We start from the raw sequence: 15526 nt of genomic DNA, 5'->3' as shown, positions 1-15526 counted from the left end.
ATATATATATATATACACACACACACACACACTGTATATAAAACCTTATTCAAAATTATAATAAATATTATAGTATATAAACTAGATAAAAAAGTGTTGCTATGAAGTTACTGGTAAGTATCATCATATTGCTAGCATGTTTCAAATAGATACCATACTAGTTGATAGTAATGCTGCAATTAATAGTTTGTGAATGTTTGAATTGAATTGTGTGCCAAAAGAATCCGCAAAGGTTTATGAATATGTTATACTTCTGTGTCACATAGCCAGACTTGCCATGAACAATCCTTGTATTGGCTCATAAAAATGTAAAGCTGTAGGGCAATTTCATACACATTCCCAAAATAACACATTCTTTAGTTTTTATCTACAGGTCACATCAAATAACTGATAGTAGCTAAACTGTTTGTCACTAAAACTTCACAGATACTGTAATTACTGGCAATTTCTATTTCACCCTCCAAGTCCAGTAATCCATGCTATTTCATTTCTACTACTGCCTATAACTTTAGAGCTGCCTCTACTGTGCACTCAAGTCACCATGGAGGCACTGTTTGAGGGTAATTATAGGATGTGGTTGCTATAGTAACAGATGTTCCAACCAGGAATGAAGTATTGCTGGGTCCTGCAAGACCAGCAGACTCAGAGGAACTGGAATACATTTAACACCAGACGCTACTAGATTCAACTTTTGGCCCCATGGGGGAGCTGTTGGTCTTCATTAGACCAGAATTTACCGGCTGAAGAGGACTTACCGGCTGAAGAGGACACACAGGAATCCTCACAGCAGGGTAAAGAGGGGTGTCAGGGATCAAAGGCTGTGTGTGTGTGTGTGTGTGTGTGTGTGTGATGGCTTGACATATACTCAATGCAAAGTTTGTGTGTGAGCGAGTAATGAGAAGATCTGTTCGTGAGAGTGTGTGGGATTTTCTTGTTTTTTTTGCAAGCAGGGAATCAGTCTCACCATATGGGGACGCTCTATCTCTTCATAATGTTCATAAATTTGGACTACAAGTGATGATCATACAATCACTAAAGGCACTGTACTGTGTTTGGACTGAACAGAGAACACATTAGAGCAGGGGTGTCCAAACTCGGTCCTGGAGGGCCGGTGTCCTGCAGAGTTTAGCTCCAACTTGCCTCAACACACCTGCCTGGAAGTTTCTAGCATGCCTAGTAAGACCATGATTAGCTGGTTCAGGTGTGTTTAATTAGGGTTGGAGCTAAACTCTGCAGGACACCGGCCCTCCAGGACTGAGTTTGGATTAGAGATTCTGTGAGTGTGGTTGGATTTACTAGGTTGAAGTTTGGGGACAAATTTGTCCCCAGAAGTGAAGCAAATCCGCCAAAACATTACTTTAGGGATAATAATAAATTAAATAACATGTTTTTAATCTAAAAATGCTAAAAGTTTTCATTAAGATGTAGGGTTAGGGGTTTATTTAGATAATAATAAAAAAAAAATGTCCCCATTTAACTTCATAAATGTGTTTATGTATGTGTGTGTTAACTCACTTAAAGAAGGGCGTATCAATAACAGCAGGACAGAAATATTGGTTGATGTAGGTGGTAAGCAGACGCCGTTCCAAGTCGTCAGTCACATGTCCTCCATAGTTGATCCCAGCGATGAGGAACTTGAGAGTGTCCCAGGGGATTTCCTCATACTCATCCAAATAAAGACTCAGAAGATTCTCACTCACCTGAAAAACAAAGAGAAAGGAATAATTGCTGTAAACAATCAGTCTTCACAAACCCATAAATTCGCCAGAAATGCATATAGGTTCACAGAATAAGTCCATCTTAAGGTATATTTTTAAAACATGTTTTTTCAATAATAATATCATAGCCATAGGCAATAGCTATTAAATATGCAGCTTACAGGGTATAGAAAAGAATCACCCCCCCACCTTTAAAATAATCACATTTTGTTGCTTTGCAGCCTGAAATGAAGACAGACACAGTTTTTGTTTTATCCAGCTGTATTTACTCAGTGCAACTTATAACATCCAAGTGAAAGATATAACACCAACATGTCAGAAAAAAAAATCACTATGATTTAAATAAACTTTAAAAAAAATATATTTTTTTAAAATTAAAAACTAAAAATAAAGTTTTAGAAGTAGTATGGTAAAAGATATATAAATGAGATCATGGGTGTAATCCATACACAGAAACTGATGATGATGGAAAATTTTTGTCTTTGCACTGTGTACTTAAAAAAATTTTTTTTTTACTTTTTGCACTTTTGTACATTTATGGCCTGAATAAAGACTTTTGAAGATTTTTTCTTGAAGGACATTGTGTGCATGATTTCATGCTTTTTACTACTACAGTATTGCAAAATAAAAAAAAGAGTATCTAATACCAATAATCATAATAAATGAAAATAAATTATTATTATTTGGGAAGAGGGTTGGCACATACTGCATTTTCAAATGCAAGATATAAGTGACCCTTGTGGAGTTTGTGTGGAAGCTATGAAATAAATATACTAATAAATACATGAAATAATGTACTTTAAATGTATATGAAAACGCAATTTCTTACTCAAATTTTCACAATACACATGGGTCATACTTTGGAAACCACAGAAATCAGTATAAATACAGACAATTCACATCTTTGTCTCTCTTTCTCTACCTCAAAGTCAGAGTCATTGAAGCTGTAGACAATGTTCCAGCCGACCTGTAGGAACTTCTTCCTCTCCAGGATGACGCTGTGGAAGAAGCAGAGAGTGAAGAGCAGCTTACGGTACAGCAGCAGCCGCGAACAGCGCGAGAACTGAGACTCAGACACCCGCTGATAGAGACGCTTCATATTCCACTTCACCCCCTATAGAGACACCCAATAACACAAACACACACACACACACACACACACACACACACACACAAAGACCACTTTTATTACAACACACACCATTTCAAACATCTGACTATAATGTGTGAAGTGTGTGTATGTGTGTACCCTGGGAGGCTCAGTAGTGATTTTGATGCCTGTCTGCAGGATAGCAATGGGGTATTCTGGGTGAGGGGAGGAGCTTAGCCACAGTCGGAAATCTGGATGACATTCTTGGACTTGTAACTCATCTACTAGCTTATCCAGCTCACACATCCAAGAGAGAGAGAGAGGTGACAATTAGCCAAGAACACCCAATGATCTGCCAAAGAGAAAGAGAGTTTGTTTAGTAGATTTGGTAAAAGTAAATTCGATTTGACATTTTCTGAAGAAAATGTGAGTTGTGTTTGCTGGTGCTAGGGCATTATGTGTGGTTACCAGGGTTTTTTCATGTGATTGTTAAGTTGCTTTTAAAACATGGCTGTTTCTCAATTCCAAGAACACAAAGAATGGACTTGCGTTCTTGTGGACATCAGTCTTGCCAGGCTACTTTTCAAAAACATTTTGGACGTATGGCGGAGTATTTCTGTGCCAAATACACTCCTTTCGGGTTCGTGTAAGTTTCGGAAAGTTTTTTTCGAGCATGGCCCTTCATGACATCATGAAGTGCGGAATTACTTGTATGGGCACTTGTACCTGGAAGAGCGCGTGCACACATCAACCAGAGCGAGAGCAAGAGCACGCCCATCAACGTGCTTCATTACGGTACATTCACACGGGGGGTCAGCGCTTGATGGAGGGCGTTTCTGAAGCTTGGTGCTGACGCGACCGTCATAGTGACAACAGCCAATCACATTAGTTTTCTGGTGTTGCATGAACGCGATTGGCTAGCGTCTGCACCAGGGTATTTGCATAAGGCGATCTGATTGGCTGATGCCTGCATTGGCGCTTGAAAAGTTTTCAACTTCTGCCGCGAGCAACGGACCAACGCGACGGACCCACAATTCATTTCGGCAACGCTTGACGTCACTCCATTCAAAGTAAATGAGAGGCGTTGACGCCGACTAAGGTTATGGAAGTCGTCGGCAGCACTGCACAGGACTTGCTTGAGAAGAATGTCTCCAAAGAAGTGTGTTTTTGGTTGTGAGGGAAAGATAACCTTGTTCAGCTTCCCAAAGAACCCAGCGTTACGTGAACCGTGGATGCAGTTTGTTTTTCCGGGAAAGCAACAGAGTTTCGCGAGTGTGATTGTTTGTTCCCGTCATTTCGGTGACAAATGTTTTATAAACAAGGCCCAGTTCGACCCCAGTCATGAGCTGGAACCACAGGCGGTAAGTAAAACTGCATAAAATTTCTGTTTTGTAGGCAATGGGCACGTAAGTGCTCGCGACTCTTTAGTTCCGCCTATAGCACACCTCAAAGAGCTCGGCTGTTTTCAGAGAGAAGCGTAAAGCTAAATCTGTCTTTTATAAATCTGATAAAACTAAAGACTCTTTGAAGATATGAAGGATGCAATACTACTATATAGGAATGTGTGTGTTATGTCCCGTTTAAACTAATGACTCTTACGAGCCAATTCTTTTTAGTGAATCAAACACGTTTTACTTTGGCTCATGGCACAAAAATCAGTGCAGTTACTGACTGATTGTTTATATCACATGCAGTTACACATCATGAGTTCTGTCACTGTAAACTTTATGCAAACACACCTTTTGCAAGAATAGTTTTTTTTTTTAATTGATATTCTCATCATTAGGTAAAGGAACTTATTTATCTTTTTTTTTTATATTTCTTCTTCGAAAGTACTGAAGGAATCATTTGAACCATTAAGGAGCCAGAATTGTTCTGATTGTAAAATTCCTAACCCAAACCTAACCCTATATGCTAAAATTAGGTTCCCACAATGTACGTAAAACTTGACCCACACACACATGCACACATATTACCAGGAAGTGGTGCTTTCTCTGGTTCTGGATTGGTGTACCAGAGGTGCCAGTCTCGAGGGTACTGCTCAAACGAGGCCATGAGTCCATGGAAATTAGTCAGTTTATCTAGTTCAGTTATGTTGTCCCAGTTAGAGTCCGACAGGCAGCTAGAGCAGGGGTTTTCCATCTGTTTCTCCTTATCCAGAACCTAACACACACATACACACCACACAGAATGCTTTATGTAACATGAGGACTTTTTCATTTTTAAACAAGTCAAGACAATCCTTTCCCATAATCCACTTTCAGAACCAGTACACACACACACACACACACACACACACACAAACACACTCCCCCATGCAGCCCTCACCAGTCCCCCCCGGAGAAAAAAAGCTGTATTCATCAGTGTTGAGCTTCCTGGACGTCCTCCAGGATCTTGGCGCAAATGTGGAAACTGAACAGGTGACACTCAAACAATCCTCGACAGGTGTATCTGCAAACAGATCAAACACTCTGACATCACTCTGAAAGTCAGCTTAATAAATAATAGATTACATATTGAAATATATTTATTTATATACAGTTTTTTTAAACTATAATAATAATTCACAATATTACTGTTTTTATTGTATTTTAGATCAAATAAATGCAGCTATGGTGAGCTTAAGAGGCTTCTTTCAAAAATCTTACTGATTGGTAGTATATACAGTATATGTAATTTTCACACAAATATTGAAATAGTTTTTTTTTTTTTTTTACAACTACAATAGTGACAAAAGTAGTGAAAATACCCCAAAAACTGCACATTAACAAAGTAACACTTCTGTAAATATATGTGTATGAGTGTGTGAATTTGTGTAGACGGCATAAGTGTGGTGTCTGTTGAGGTTGTTTATCCTCTCCTCCAGTTTGTGGCTGCGGGGGCTGCTCTCTATACTCAGGTTGAACAGGTTGATGTAGGCATCCAAAGAGAACTGATACATGGGATCTATATAGCCCAGATCGTTCAGTACAAAGAACAGGATGGACGCCCTCTGGGCGCAGGGGCGGTAGGCCTGAACACACACAAACACACAAAGAGTCGTGTCTATAGCTTTATCTGCCTCTCTTGCTATCAACATCCTCATCTCAGCAGTCTTTTTATCTCTCTGCTTTATTCAGAGGTGCAATCTTTAATCCAATCTGGCAACCCGTTCAGCACCCTCCCTCACACCATCTCTCTCTCCCTGACCTCCCCCTCATCCCTCTCTCTTTCTCTCTCACCTCTCTGGCGGTATCGATTTGGCTCTCGGTCAGTTCGCTGATCTCCAGTTGTTCTGCGTCCTCTGTGGCCGTGACTTTGGAGGTCTGCAGAGTGTTCACCAGCTGAACGTCATCTGGCAGGGAGCCGGACGCCTCATTCAACAACCTGTACACACACACAAGCAAAATGGATGAGTGCAAAATGTGAGACTTGCTAGTATAAATACACTGTTGATTAGAATGACTGATGTGTTAGTGGCACTAGTATAAAGGTGTTAATGCAGAGCTGTGACATGTGCAAGCGTGTGTGCTGCCCACCGCAGGATCTCGTCCTCCAGCTCCTGCAGTTTCCTCTTGCCAGAAGCAATATTGATCACCAGAGAGTCCTTCTGTTCCTCCAGCTCAGGACGCTCCTTCCTCACCACGATCCCCAGCAGCTGGGCCTCCAGACCCTGACGCACACAGAGTTATGTTTCATCCTCAAAGACCTCTGTCATGGGAACAAGTTCATTAACATACGCACTGACCTGTTCTTTAACAGCAAAGTTGATGATGGTGGTTTTGGAAGAGATTTCAGGAGTGTAATGTGGATTAGACAGTTTGGTGGTCCTGTAAAAATGGAATTCAGGACTGTATTCCACTTCTTTATCTCCCAGTCTTAACAAGAAACGCCCACCTGCAGAACACACAAAGATATATAAAATTTTTCCTCATTCCTTGTGGGATTTAAACCTACAACCTTACCAGGTTTGACCTTGTCAAATTTTACTTTTTTTTAAAAACTTTTTTAGCTATTTTACTTCATTATTGCATCATGATTTGTATGATTTAAAGATATATTTCTAACAAAAATACATTTTCATGTAAAATAACCTTTAAATTAATTTTGCATTATACCTGTAAATTACACTTCTATAACATCTAAAAATCTATTTAATGCTATTGACAGACACATATGTATAAATACAAAACTTGAACCTAAGCAATGTTATCAGCCAATGTTGAGTCGTGTGTTTGTTTGTGTGTGTATAGAGGGGACTGACCAACTCGTGTGAGGGACTTGTTGAGGATGGGGGCCAGTGAAGGATCTAGTTCCTCTTGGACGTTCTGCAAAATAACCGGGGAACCAAATTGCACTACATTCTCCAGGATCCGCAAAAAAATTACCTTCAACCCCTGAGAGAGATAGACAACATGAGACTAGAAGAGAACATGAAGGACACACAGAGGACAAGATAATGACATCAACTAAGAAGAAAAAAATTAAAGGTAGCAGAGAGGATAAATATGATTCAAAAGTGATAAATGGACATTGAAGAAAGAAAATGGGATGTGATAGAGACAGAGAAAAGCTGGAGGAGGCAGAAAAGAGGCTTCGGCTCTGTCATTTTGTTATTGTTCGTAAATGTCAACGTTTAACTGTAGCGTGTGAACGGCACTCGTTGCTCCAGACACTCACCACTACAGATGAGAAAAGACCTGCAAAGAGGAGGAAAAGGTCACAGACAGAGAGAGAGACGAAGAACAGAGGCTGAAGCTGAACAGCAAATTATCCTGAGAGATGAAACGAAAGTATGTGTCCTTCTGAACACACCTGACAGCCTATTCGCCCATCGATCCATCGATCCTTCCGTGTGTGTCTGTCCGTCGATTCATCTATCCATCTATACATCACATCTATACATCACATCTATCTATCTATCTATCTGTCTGTCTGTCTGTCTGTCTATCTATCTATCTATCTATCTATCTGTCTGTCTGTCTATCTATCTATCTATCTATCTATCTATCTATCGTTCAGCAAACAAAACCATCCCCGCCCTGGCGCAGAGACACAGAGAGCGAGTGTATTAATGTTCATCTGTGTTCAGAGGGAGTGATATATGGAAGGTGTATTCTGCTGAAGGAGAGCAGGTGAGGAGACGCTGCCTCACATGGGAGGCAGTTTCTAACTCACAGGAGGATTGAGTTTGGAATTCTTGTATTCTAAATAAGGGCTCTGAAAACGGCTCGTCTGTGGATTAGACGGTGAGTCATATGATGAGGCATCGTGACTCTGAGCAGGTAATGTTGGCACTGAATGTGGGTTATGTTTTTCTCCACGGAGAAGTAGATCTAACACTGTCTAATAATCATGGCAGTCTCAGTTTCTGTCCTGCTCTGATGTTTGTATTCGTTACCAAGACCTTTACGGCAAAATAATGTAGTCTGTGTTCAGTACAAGGATTCTATGAACTCTATGTGTGTGTGTGTGTGTGTGTGAGATATTCACCCTTTTGGACTCCATGTTCTTGATCCATTTTAGCGCTTGTCCTTGAGGGTCCACCATTAGTGGTCATCTGTGGGGAGGGACAGGGAGAGAGAAACATTAGCTCTCACTGTAAATGCACGTCACATTATCCATAAATAGGCTATTTCCTAATAATCCATAATCTCAAAATGCCATTAATCTGTTTGGTGTGTGTGCATGTATGTGTAAGGGAGGAAATTAGCTTTAGCTATAAATGAACAATCAGAGAAAAATGAGCTTACTATTATCTTTAGATAATTATTCTCCAATCACTAATTATTACTGCTCATTATTCATGAGATATTATCATTATTCTAATTAGTGTTAAGGGATTGGCTCTCTGGGCCGGACCGGTTGCCACGGGTGACGATGACTCCATTCTCGGTGGAAAAGGCATCAGACGGGAGGTCTTGGATATTCCATTCGCGCACTGTCGTGGGTTTAGACAGGAACATTGCAAAGCTGAACCCCGGAGAACACGGCACCCCCAGTTCTCTCACCTAGAGATGAAAAGAGTAGCAGAGGATTCGGGCAAGGACATATGAATGAGAGGAAAGAGAAATGAAGTGTTAGAGCTGTCACCTGCATAATGCCATAATATTCTAACCTGTGAAGTGTGCAATACTATGCAATACTGAACCAGTATTCAGCACAAAATTACAGTAACTTACAGCAAGTGCTCTAGATGCATCTGATGTTAGTTGACATGTATCAATAAAAGCCATTAGCACCAAGTTTATACTGGGTGCTAAAGACGAGCTAAGACAAGAAGGACAGAATGACAGACAAAACAACAGACAAACAGAATGGCATTCAAATCAATAGTCACTGAATCACAGAAAGACAGGCAGATAGACAGACTGACATCTAGAACAACAGAATGATAAAAAGAATGGCAGACAGAACAATAGACAGACTGACAGAAAGACAATGACAGACAGACAGACAGACAGATAGATAGAAAGGTAGATAGAACAGCAGACAGACAGATTGGAGTTAGAATGACAGACAGGTAGATAGATAGATAGATATATAGACAGACAGACAGTCAGATAGATAGACAGACAGACCGATAGATAGAAAGGTAGATAAAACAGCAGACAGACCAATAGATAGAAAAATAGATAGAACAGCAGACAGACAGATTGGAGTTAGAATGACTGACAGACAGACAGATAGATAGAATTACAAGCAGACCGATAGATAGAAAGGTAGATAGAACAGCAGACAGACAGATTGGAGTTAGACAGACAGACAGATAGATAGATAGATAGATAGATAGATAGATAGATAGATAGATAGATAGATAGATAGATAGATAGATAGATAGATAGATAGATAGATAGATAGATAGATAGATAGATAGATAGATAGATAGATAGATAGATAGATAGATAGATAGATAGATAGATAGATAGATAGATAGATAGATAGATAGATAGATAGATAGATAGATAGATAGATAGATAGATAGATAGATAGATAGATAGATAGATAGATAGATAGATAGATAGATAGATAGATAGATAGATAGATAGATAGATAGATAGATAGATAGATAGATAGATAGATAGATAGATAGATAGATAGATAGATAGATAGATAGACAGACAGACAGATTGGAGTTAGAATGACAGACAGACAGGCAGACAGATAGATAGATAGATAGATAGATAGACAGACAGACAGATTGGAGTTAGAATGACAGACAGACAGATAGATAGATAGATAGAATTACAGACAGACCGATAGATAGAAAGGTAGATAGAACAGCAGACAGACAGATTGGAGTTAGAATGACAGACAGACAGATAGACAGATAGATAGAATTACAGACAGACCGATAGATAGAAAGGTAGATAGAACAGCAGACAGACAGATTGGAGTTAGAATGACAGACAGACAGACAGATAGATACAAACAGACAGATTGACAGATCGATAAAATGACAGAACGACAGAAAGACAGAATGACTGAGAGACAAATAGATAAGAAAGAAAAAAGACAAGCAAAAAAAAAAAAGATAGAATGACAGACGGAATGACAGACAGGTAGACAGAAACCTGTTTCATCCATATATTTGTGACCAGCTCATCTCTGTAGTTGGACAGGAAAGGGCCCATATAGGACAGGAAGGCAGCAGCCAGCAGGCAGTCTCCCGCCAGACAGGAGTCAGGAAATGTTCTTCTCCAGACCCTGAGCCATTACACACACTCATAATCACATCAGAGACACCTGGCTGCATTTTCACATCCAAGTATAAAACATCAAGGTGACTGGAGAGTGACTTTGTGTGTGTTTGTGCGTACAGCAACTGTCTCCTCCCAGCGAACTCTCTCTCCTGCCAGTCCGGACACCAGCTTGCCGGCCCGGTCCAGTTTGAGCTCCATGTCCTCGGATTTCCTCCGTAGCTCCTCTTTCTGGGCCAGCTTTTCATCATATTGTCGCTTCAGCTGATCCAGTTTCTCTCCTACCTATAGACATACACACAAACTTTAGCACTATATCACTTGAATAACATTAACATAAAGTCACGCCCACACGCATGCACAAATATAGTGCAGGACAGACTGACACACGCTGACCTCTCTGAGTTTGCCCTGGGCCTCAGCTAGTGTGGCCTGTTTCTCATCCAGCTGAGTCATTGCTCCATGCATCCTGGCTCTCTTTGGCTCAACCACCGTGTAGATACGGCTGTATACCTAATACATACATACACAAAGGTATGAGAACATTAAAAAAAGTTTCAGTGTCAAGGCCCCTTTACACCAAGAATGATAACTTTAACAATATCTAAAAAATGGCACAAACTCTAATGGTGCAGAATTCAGATTACAGAAATTCCAGATAAATTTTGCAGGCAAAAAATGTCCATTGTCAATAGTATAGCAAGAAGTACAACTCAAACAATAGTCACTTTAAAACCAAGCAATCTTCTGTTGGCAAACATGGCAAATTTGCATGACAAACTTAAAACGAAGCAAAATCTGTGGGGAATTTTTTCACTCTCACACAAAACTCTTGATAGCACGTATTACTACTGAAATTAAGAAATGGTAGATGTGACCGCACCTTAGATGAACCCACTTTTTCAGGAGAGATATTATAGGAATTTCTGTAGGAGCGATTGTTTTACCAGCTGATGAACAATAAAAACATTGAAAGCCAATAAACACCCACCCTTCAGCGTGAAACAGAAATTGCGATTGTCTTTTCTTCCCTGTTATGACGCATATCTAATAGAAACAGCTTCTTGAATGAAAATTTTTGTTTGTTTGTTTGATTTTGTCTATTGGAAATTGATTGGATGGTTGTCGTTTACTAATTACTGCGATCTCATGTAAGTGACAGGTTGCTGGAGAGGAGAATTTATTGCCCAGTCATTGCACTGATGCACACATAATCATAGACAAGATATCGTTGTGAGGGGGAGGGGAAGTTAATGTGCACAGATAAATCATTTATAATAAACACTGAAATATTCCATAAAAAAATTCAAGATATACGATAAGAATTGTCGATTTTGATTTCATGGTGACTTTAAAGCGCTTTGAAGAAACCATTGATGCTGATGGTAATATGGTTTTGTTCTTTGTGTGCAATTGTGTAACTCATGATTGCTGTACCTCCATGGCCCTCATCCACATGCAAAGGTAATTTGCAGCAAGTGAGATCCGTCCAATGATCTCAGGCTGGAAGTCGGGCTGCGTGCAGTACTGTCCAATGGTCTTCAGCACACAGTCGGAGATGTTGTCCTTATCAAAATTCACCAACTGCTTAATGAAGTTGGCCTCTCCTAAAACAAATGGCTTGAATTCAGCCTCAGGCAAGCACACATTTCATTTTTTTTCTGCAATCTGTTCTGTGGTTATGTGCTTTCTACCGCATTGTGCTGACCTTTTTAAATATATCCTGGCATGCTAATGAATCACCCAACCCTCGCCTTTCTCTGTTTGGCTCATGTGATTTTGGTTATACAGTAGTCTGGTATGGATTTCATGCCTGAGCCAGTGCCTGAATCCATGTGTGACATCAGCGTGATGGAGTGATTTAATAAAGACATGGAACTTTCTCTTTCTCGTACCCAGTTGTCTCTTGGCCTCTGCCCAAGTTGGATCACATCCTCTGAGGATCATAACTGCCTGCATGACGGTTTCCACAAGAGCTGGAGGCCTGCCATAAGACTTGATATCCGTCATATCTTTCTTATTGAGCGACTCCAGAGCCTGAAGACAGTCCAACAAGATTACCACAGTTTTTTCATGTGCTGATGAAAACATTATGTATCACATATTCAGATAGCTGTATTATATTGTACTGAAAGTAATAGTCGCATGAATGCAGAATGACCTTCATGGCTTCCTCTAGAGCATTAAGTGATTCATCTAGGTCTCTCTGAGCGTTCTCAGCCATGGCCTTACACTTGATTTCTTCTGCTTCTATTTTCTCACTGTGAGCACCCACCGCCTACACAGACACGCACATTAAGACACACACCAATCTTAGAAGGTTATAAATATTCCAAGAATGCACGCTACAAAAAAACAACACACAAATGCACACAGACACAGATCATCTTACCAAACACAAACATCAGCATGCAATAACAAAAAAAGAGGATTGCTGAGCAGTATGACGGTATACACCATCTGACGGCAGAAATGTGTCAACAGGTAAAGAATCTGCTGTACCATTTATAAAGCAGTACATCTAAGCATATTTATGATTTATTATAAATATATATATATTCTATATTATAATATATTAAAAGTCTTTGTGTTTAACTCTAATGTTACAAAGTTAAACTGTTTGAAAATGTTATCTTTTGGTTTGTGTCAAAAAAAGATGAATTCCTTTTACTATGAAGTCCCTTATTAATATATGATTATGTAATATTTAAAACATTTCAAGGTTGTGATATAGTCATTTTTCCACAAAAATGACTATATCACAGTGTACAGTATACTCTTACCGTGATCAGTTGTAATTATTTATACCATAATATAAGAGTTTGGTCCTAAAAAAGAGCCTCAACATTAGACAGACTGACACGCACACCTTCTGCTGTTCATCTGCCTCTCTCTTCTGCTGCACAATGACAACCAGATATTCCTCACACTGTTTCTGGAACTCTGGCCTCTTCCAACTCTACAGACATGGCCTCCACCTTATTGCGCGTGTCGTCGATCTTAAACAAGCCATTCCTCAACTTAGACACTTGCTCTCCGAGCTCACCACGCTTCTCAGACAGCAACCTGAGAAAAAAGAGTGTTGCAGAATAAATATTTTATTTTAGTTAGAGTTACCATTAGCAGACAACAGTAAAATGGGAACAGGAAACTACCACGTCTTTTAAATCAACATGGCAGCTAAAAACGAACAAAAGGAAAGAGAAATTGAAAAAAAAGTGTGTTTGATTCCTACTTCTTGTATCCAGAAACCAGCTCCAGGTAGTTGGTGGGCGTGACGTAATTGTGTCTCTTCAGTTCTACTTTCATCCTGTGAGAGAACTGGGCCACAGACTGGTGCACGGTCACAAAGATACTGGCAACTTTAGTCTGGATCTGTGAAGCCACCAGAGAAATGACAAGATGTGGCAGCCTCGGCTTTAAACAAACCTTGCACAAGGTCACAACAGAAGTATGATAAACCCAAACTAATCCTACAACGGACTAAAACAAAACTAGGCTTGAACTCCCTCGAAACAACAGCGTGTCTCAATGGAGAACCTCAAGTCAAAGTGATTTGTATTTCAAAAACAGTAAGCAAAAAGAAACATGGTTTGTATGACATCTCTCTCAAAGGAAACAAAAAGATCCACACAGAGATGAAGGATGAGAGAGTCAAAGACTCCTGATGAAACTCGACACTTGAAATTCAATTATGATTCAAGAACAGCTACTATGAGATGAAGTACCTCAAAAAGACTGGAAATTAAAGCCCAGGGGTCAGTGTCACTGATTTTATTGGACTTGTAGAGTGCATGAAATATGAATATTTAAAAGTTAAACAAAAAATTTAAAGGTGCACTCAGTAATTTATGCCTGTAATGGAAAAGCTGAATTTTCGCCATTACTCCAGGTCTTTAGTAACACATGATCCTTCAGAAATCATTCTAATATGCTGATTTGGTTCTCAAGAAACATCTTGTATTATTATCAATGTTGAAAACAGCTGTACTGCTCAATGTTTTTGTGGAAACCCAAAATAATGTAGTCTGACTACGATTTGCACATTTCAACAATGGCCTTGTTGACTGAAAAAAAAAATTGCATGAAACTACATCCACACCACTACGGGTATAAGTCCAAGACGACGGCCAGCACAACAAACAAAAAAACTACTGAGTGCACCTTTAAAAATGAACAAAAATGCATTGACAGTTATGCACTTCCAATGGAAGTCTAGGAGGCAACTGCTGTATGCTTGCTGTTAGATTTCTACTGTACGTACATCTGTTGTTGTTTTTTTGATTGTTAACAAACTGATATACATGTAAAAATCATTTAATAGGGTAGAGTTTAACTTATTTAACCCATAACATTCCTTTGTGTATTTGTGTGTAGTACACTGACAGCATTTGTAAATCAATTGTTTGATCGTCTTTCTGTTGATGTGATGTAGATGATTCGGGCTGTCATATTTAATGAGTCAGGGCCCTACGGGTCACATTACACACAACCACCTCCTTCATGTAATGGCAGATGCAAATGAGTGATTAACGAGAATTAACATATCTCATCTGATTAATGAGAATTAACATATTCTCATTAAATATGACAGCCCGAATCATCTAAGCACTCACTCTGATTGGTCTGGCAGTGGTCTGACTTTAATAAGCATGATTGGACCGGTGGGTGATTTTAGTGTTTGTGACAAATCAATGCAAACCATCTTGAACTTTCTACATAATAGAGGGTTTGTGGGTATGTTTGCTTGTGTGTATGTATTTGTTTAGGAACCATATTCGACAGTACCCAGCACTTGTGAACTGCACGACGATAGACTGGTTCTCTGAATGGCCACGTGACGCTCTGTTGGAAGTGGCAGAAAGATGTTTGGATGGCCTCTCTCTAGGGTGCGAGGATGGGGTGAGACACATCAACAGAAAGACGATCAAACTATTGATTTACAAATGCTGTCAGTGTACTACACACAAATACACATTCATTTTCTACCCTATTAAATGATTTTTACATGTATATCAGTTTGTTAACAATAAAAAACA

The 15526-nt window shown here is 39.5% G+C and overlaps 1 pseudogene; it reads right to left on the bottom strand.

The window, feature by feature from the left end:
- Positions 1–15526, bottom strand: part of LOC107707048 (dynein heavy chain 2, axonemal-like) — a 158215-nt pseudogene that overhangs the window by 9340 nt on the left and 133349 nt on the right.

Source organism: Sinocyclocheilus rhinocerous, unplaced genomic scaffold, assembly GCF_001515625.1.
Source record: "Sinocyclocheilus rhinocerous isolate Xijiao unplaced genomic scaffold, SAMN03320098_v1.1 scaffold865, whole genome shotgun sequence".
NCBI lineage: Eukaryota > Metazoa > Chordata > Actinopteri > Cypriniformes > Cyprinidae > Sinocyclocheilus > Sinocyclocheilus rhinocerous.
Note: the sequence above shows the minus strand (reverse complement) of the source record. Positions and strands in the feature narration are given on the sequence as shown.